This window comes from Moschus berezovskii, chromosome 8, assembly GCF_049115385.1.
Source record: "Moschus berezovskii isolate FMDL1 chromosome 8, NW_MosBer_1.0, whole genome shotgun sequence".
Classification (NCBI taxonomy): domain Eukaryota; kingdom Metazoa; phylum Chordata; class Mammalia; order Artiodactyla; family Moschidae; genus Moschus; species Moschus berezovskii.
In genome coordinates, this window is record NC_142467.1 from 40,244,053 (window position 1) to 40,250,787 (window position 6,735).

The 6,735-nt window shown below is 42.4% G+C and overlaps 1 pseudogene; it reads right to left on the bottom strand.

Annotated features, from left to right (window-relative positions):
• Nucleotides 1-648: 648 nt before the first annotated feature.
• Nucleotides 649-1,450, bottom strand: LOC129559382 (RWD domain-containing protein 1 pseudogene; annotated as a pseudogene).
• Nucleotides 1,451-6,735: the final 5,285 nt, after the last annotated feature.

A 6,735-nucleotide genomic window follows, 5' to 3' on the forward strand; every position in this document is an offset into this window, starting at 1 on the left:
TCCCCTTCTCCCTTGCCTTCAGTCTTGCCCAGCATCGGGGTCTTTTCCAATGAGTTAACTGATCACATCAGGTGGCAAAAGTATTGGAGTTTCAGCTTCAGCATCAGTCCTTCCAAAGAATGTTCAGAATTGATTTCCTTTAGGATTGCCTGGTTGGATCTCCTTGCAGTCCAAGGGACTCTCAGGAGTCTTCTCCAACACCACAGTTCAAAAGCATCAATTCTTTGGTGCTCAGCCTTCTTTACGGTCCAACTCTCACATACATACATGACTACTGGAAAAACCATAGCTTTGACTAGACAGACCTTTGCTGGCAAAGTAATGTCTCTGCTTTTTAATACTCTGTCTAGGTTTGTCATAGCTTTTCTTCCAAGCAGCAAGCATCTTTTAATTTCATGGCTGCAGTCCTGCAGTCAGTATCTGCAGTGATTCTGGAGCCCAAGGAAATAAACTCTGTCACTGTTTCGTTTTTTCCCTATCTATTTGCCATGAAGTGATGGGACCAGATGCCATGATCATTTTTTTTTAATTTGTAAGATTAATTTATTAAGTTCAATGATGAAAGCCATCAGAAGAATATTCTCCTGAAAATTATTTTTTTCTTAGAAAAAGAAGGGAAAATCAATACCCTCTTAGCATAGCCACAGATGCTGTGGCAGTCAAGCCTCTCTGCAAACGGGAATAGTCCATCAGTTGGTCAAGTCACTCTCCCAGTCAGCAGGATTGTAGTCTGGATCATCTTCATCGTCCTCCAGCTCCAAGTCATCCATTTCCTGGAACAAAGACTCATCTACCTCCACGTTGTTTCCAGCATCTTCCAAGAACTGGATATCAGATGTCTCAAGATTATGATCTGTTTCAAATAGTTGTCTCCCACTTAATTTATTTTTGCCTGCTTGCTCTTCTTCCTTCATCCGTTTCTTTTTAATTTCCAAGAGTTCTGCATCAAACATGGCCTTCCAATTTAAGAAATTCTCAATTGTAACAGGAGTACCATAGAATAATTGCTTTTCGGCTTCTTCTGCTTCTTTTTGTTTCTTTTCTTCTTCTCTTCTAGTTTTTATTTGATCTACTATTTCATTTAATTTTTCTTGCACAGCTATCACTAAGGTGAAGATCATCACCATACCAAGGTTTTCTTTTGCCTGTAATGCTAATAATTTTAAAATGTCTGCTACATCACTATCTTCTAGATTTAACTGGGTGAATATTTCATAAAGGGGAGCTTCATCAGGGTATTTTTCACTGTATGTAAACTTGAGGATTGTCTGGACAGTTTCATCATTTTCTCCAGCCTCAGATGTCACAGTAATGGTGAAGCTGGGTGGATTTTCTGATAATACTGTGAAGGAGTCAGGGTAGATGGACTCCAGAGCCTCCAGCTCGTTGCTCTGCTCCTCACTGTAATCTGGCATCGCGGCCCTTGCTGCAGCCCATGGATCTCCCAGACACCCAGGTGGCATGCTGCAGCCTGGACTGCAGCCCCGTTGGGAGAGCAGGCAGTGGCCAGGCAGGCGCAGGCACAGAGTCCCAAGCAGAGAGGCCTGGGGCCCACAGCCAGGCTGGGCCTGAACACCATGATCATTTTTGAACATTGAGTTTTAAGCCAGCTTTTTCATTCTCCTCTTTCACTTTCATTAAGAGGCTCTTTAGTTCCTCTTGGCTTTCTGCCATAAGGGTGTTGTCATCTGCATATCTAAGGTTATCGATATTTGTCCCAGCAATCTTGATTCCAGCTTGTGCTTCATCCAGCCCAGCATTTTGCATAATGAACTCTGCATATAAATTAAATAAGCAGGGTGACAATATACAGCCTTGACTTACTCCTTTCCCAATTTGGAACCAGTCTTTTGTTCCATGTCCAGTTCTAACTGTTGCTTCTTGACCTGCATACAAGTTTCTCAGGAGGCAGATCAGGTGATCTGGTATTCCCATCTCTTGAAGAATTTTCCAGTTTGTTGTGATCCACACAGTCAAAGGCTTTGGCTTAGTCAATGAAGCAGAAGTAGATGTTTTTCTGGAATTCTCTTGCTTTTTCTATGACCGAACGATGTTGGCAATTTGATCTGTGGTTCCTCTGCCCTTTCTAAATCCAGCTTGTGCATCTGGAAGTTCTTGGTTCACATAGTGTTGAAGTCTAGCTTGGAGGATTTTGAGCATTACTTTGCTAGCATGGGAAATGAGTGTAATCATGCAGTAGTTTGAACATTCTTTGGCATAGCCTTTGTTTGGGATTGGAATGAAAACTGACCTTTACCAGTCCTGTGGCCACTGCTGAATTTTCCAAATTTATTGGCATACTGAGTGTAGCATACTTTTAACAGCATCATCTTTTAGGATTTGAAATAGTTTGGCTGGAAGTCCATCATCTCCACTAACTTTGTTCGTAGTGATGCTTCCAAAGGCCCACTTGACTTCACACTCCAGGATATTTGGCTCTAGAGGAGTGATCATACCATCGTGGTTATCCAGGTCATTAAGATCTTTTTGTGTATAGTTCTTCTGTGTATCTTGCCACCTCTTCTTAATATCGTCCATACCGTTTCTGTCCTTTACTGCGACATGTTCTTTAGGACTGTGATATAGTGCTTTTCAGCTTAACTTCTGTTCATTTAATCTGCTTCAAAAATATTTTTTTAATATTTTTTGATCCCATAAATGAACTCAATATAGTACAAGTTAGCAAGGAAGGATATAATTTAGTCTTGTACTTAAGCTTTACTGTTATTCAATACTTTCAGCAAGTACTTGCTGGCCTATTTTCAAGCTGTAATTTTATTGAAGAGCCAAGACATATACTCATTAAAACATGCATAAATAAATGTTGTGCTGTGCTTGGTTGCTCAGTCATGTCCTACTCTTTGCAACCCCATGGATTGTAGCCCACCAGCCTCTTCTGTCCGTGGGGATTCTCCACGCAAGAATAGTGGAGTGGGTTCCCATGCCCTGCTTCAGGTGATCTTCCCAACCCAGGGAATGAACCCAGGTCTCCCTCATTGCAGGCAGTTTCTTTACTGTCTGAGCCACCAGGGATCAAATACCAAAATATACAGAGTAATTGTTAAGAGTTATAGGCAGGTCAGGAAGGAGATATAGCATTGCGATCTGGCATTATCAGGATAAGTTTCTTGGAAGACAGGACTGTTGAAATGAGGGAGGGCATTCCAGGCAAAAGGACACAGTGAACAAAGAGACAGACATGGCACCAAGCATCAGGGTGATAGGACCTTCCCTGTGTTAACATCTGATAAACTAACAACAGAACAAATAACCCAGCCACATGGCAGCAGGGGCTTATACTTCTTAGCTATAATTTTCAGGAATCAACTTTAATAAATTCTCTGAGAAAAAATTTTCTCCACTCTTAAGAGTGGCATTGGATCTGGGGGAGGCTTCCCCAAGGATGCTTTAGACTTCAACTGTATTCCTGACAAAGGTCTGCATGCCCTAGAATATCAACTCAGGGGCAGGAAGCATTCAGTCAGCGTGAACGTTGCAGAGGGAGGGGAAAAGCCTACTTATTAGGATTGTTCATTTCAGAAGCCTCAAGGTACACTGGCAAGGCAAGAGCTAAGAAACAAGACGTGCTCCTTACAGTCAAGAGCCAAGTGCTGTCAATAACTTAGGGTGGGCTCATTATGGGCCTATTTCTGCTAATCCTCTACAGGCAACAGTTCTCCTCTTTTCAGGGACGATAGAAGTCTGGGGAGGGCTTTTCCTTTCTATAGTCAGGGGTGAGGGCAAAGAGCCATCCATCTTTAATAAATCTCCAGGATCATGGCATTCTTCTTATTGTAGCTAGTGCAGAATTTGTAGGTCCCTGAAATATTCAACATCCATTCTGTCCCTTCCTGATTAAAGAATAACAGTAAACTGTTTATTAGACATCCTATGTATCCTCTGTACTAGATGGTAAGTTTCTAGAATAGTCATCCATATATTCACTTACCTGTGCATTAATTCAATTAAAAATTGAAGGTCTCCATTTTACGCACCTCCATTTCAGCATCTAGACACTAGACTGCACTCATTTCCTCTTGGGGTACAGCCCTTATCTCCATTTCCAGTCTCATCTTTCACTACTCTGTGTCTAAAACTCTAGGCCCCATCCACAAGGACTCCGCTTCCTGGTCTGTGAGCTGGGCCTCTTCTTTCCCACCATAAGACTTTCACATATACTTATCATGACATTCTCAGTTCAAGTCTCATTTTGTCTTCCCCCTTACAACTCTCAGACCAGGTCAGCTTCTTGAGTTACAGGCAACTGAGTATCTTTTCCCTTACTAGTGTGTAAGCTTCGTGATGCAGAGATCTTGTCTGTTTTTGCTCCCCAGCACCTAGCACAGTGCCTGGCCTGTTGTACGCATTACATGTAAGTCTACTGTTTGTGAGAATGAATGCATGAACAAACATGGTCCTATCTCCCAGACAGCTATCACACCCTCGAAGGCAATGATGGCATTTCATGGTCCTACTGCCCAGCATAAGGTCTGGCATACGAGCACTTAGTAAATACCTGTTGAAATGAATGAAACTTCCATGTGCAAGCCACCACTCTAAAGTACTATGGAACACAAAACAACAACAAAAATTAAAATGACAGACCTATAAAACATGGTCCCAAACCTTAAGGAGCTTTCAGACAAAGAGAGGAAAAGAGGGCAAGTACGCAAATAACCATAATGTATGGTGAAAAGAAACAGGTGGCTCCAAAGGAGTGCAGACCAAAAGGCTCAGGAAATTCAGAGCCAAGAAAGGTAACATGGGAGAAAGGGTAGGAGAAGGGGGAGCACAGAGCACAAGAAGACAAATGGAGAGGTTTAGGGGAGACGTGGCCCTCAGCTCAGTGATTGTTCTAGTTTTTATTGGTAACCATGTGTCCAGGGTTCTATTATGCAGGGCTCTTCCAGGTCTAACTTGGGTGAAGGGGGTACCCCCTACCACTACCCCACTTCTGAGGCTTTTCTTTATTTATGAAGGCTCAAAACAGGCCAGACAATTTAAAAACCTACAGGGGCCAGGAAGCCAAGATAACCAAAAGATATAGGTTGGCTATAAAACTCTGGCCGGTTTTCAAAGCACATCCCCTGCCTGACAAGCAGAGGCAGCTGCTTCTCAACTACTGCCAGTCATTGTCAGGTGTGAATAAGGGCTCTGTGTACTGATGTCGTCCCATTTTTCCCCCAAGGGAAAAAAAAAAAACAAATCCAGATTCTTAAGTGAAATCCTCCAATTTTCAAACATTGGCAACTAATTCTTTTTTTTTTTTTTTGGTTCAAAAACACCCTTCAATCAAACGCAACACATTCATGGATAGCATCCAGACTTCAGGTCTCATTCAGCCCATGCACAGCTGGTTTGCAACCTCTGGCCTAAACAGATGGGATTTATGAAAATTGAAACCACCATTTTGCACCTATAAGATTAGTAAATGTTAAGAAATCTGTTCAAATCAAATGTTGCCAAGGGAGTGGAGTAACAGGAACACTCATACACAGCTACTGGGAGTGCTGATTGGAACAACCATTCTGGAAAATAAATGGTGTTAACTTGTAAAGATTAAGATATGCATATCCTATTACTTAGTAGTTCAACTGCTGGGCATATGCTCTAGGGAAATCGTTGCAAACGTGCACAAAGAAACATATATAAGAATGTTGATAGCCACATTGTTTATTCCAGCAAGAAACCAAATGTCAATTACCAGAAGAATAAATAAGTTGTGCACACTCATAGAATAGACTGTAAAGAACAAAAGTGCTATCAATTAACACGGATCTGGTATTAGATTCGCATGACCTCCAAGGTCTTTCCATCTCTAAAGTGAAACATTCCTGGATATTACTAACCTACTGCTAGTAGAACTTTTACTCATCCAGAAGCTATAAGCATTCACATGCCTCGTACTCTGCTGGGTACTGGGAAAGCAGTAGTGAACCAAACAGATAATGTCCCTGCCCTCACAGTGTGGTTGGAGACAACAGTAAATAACTAAACAAGCAAATAGAGAATTGGTGAAAAAGCAAGGTGCCATGAGAAAGCTCAATGGAGGAAGAACACTGAGCAGATAGAGTGGGGAAGAATACAGAACGTTAGGGACGTCGTCCCTGTGCATGCTCAGTAGCTCAGTCATGTCTGACTCTTTGTAGCCCTATGGACTATAGACCGCCAGGCTCCTCTGTCCATAGGGTTTTCCAGGCAAGAATACTGGAGTGGGTTGCCATTTCTTACTCCAGGGGATCTTTCCAACCCAGGGTTCAAACCCATGTCTCCTGCATCTCCTGCATTGCAGACAGATTCTTTACCACTGAACCATCTGAAAAGCCCTTGTCTTCTCCATAGAAAAGATATTAAAATGGAGACTTGAGAAGTTATACAGGACAAGAGAGCAGAGGGAACAGCCTGCAAAGACCCCAAGCTTGGAAAGAGCATAGACACTCAGATGTTCAGTGTGGGAGGAACATGGAACAGTAACACTTGAAGGCTTGCTAGCAATGAGGACTAATCTGAGTTCAACCTTCTACTCAATTTTCAAGATGGTTGGCAAGCCAGAATGATGTATGGAATCTAAATGACAGAACAAAACTAACTAGATTTAATCCACAGGCTCTTGCTGCATTAACACGAAATTCTATCAAACTACCCATTGGCTTCCCTGGTGGCTCAGAGGTTAAAGTGTCTGCCCCCAATGCAGGAGACCCGGGTCGGGAAGATCCCCTGGAGAAGGAAATGGTA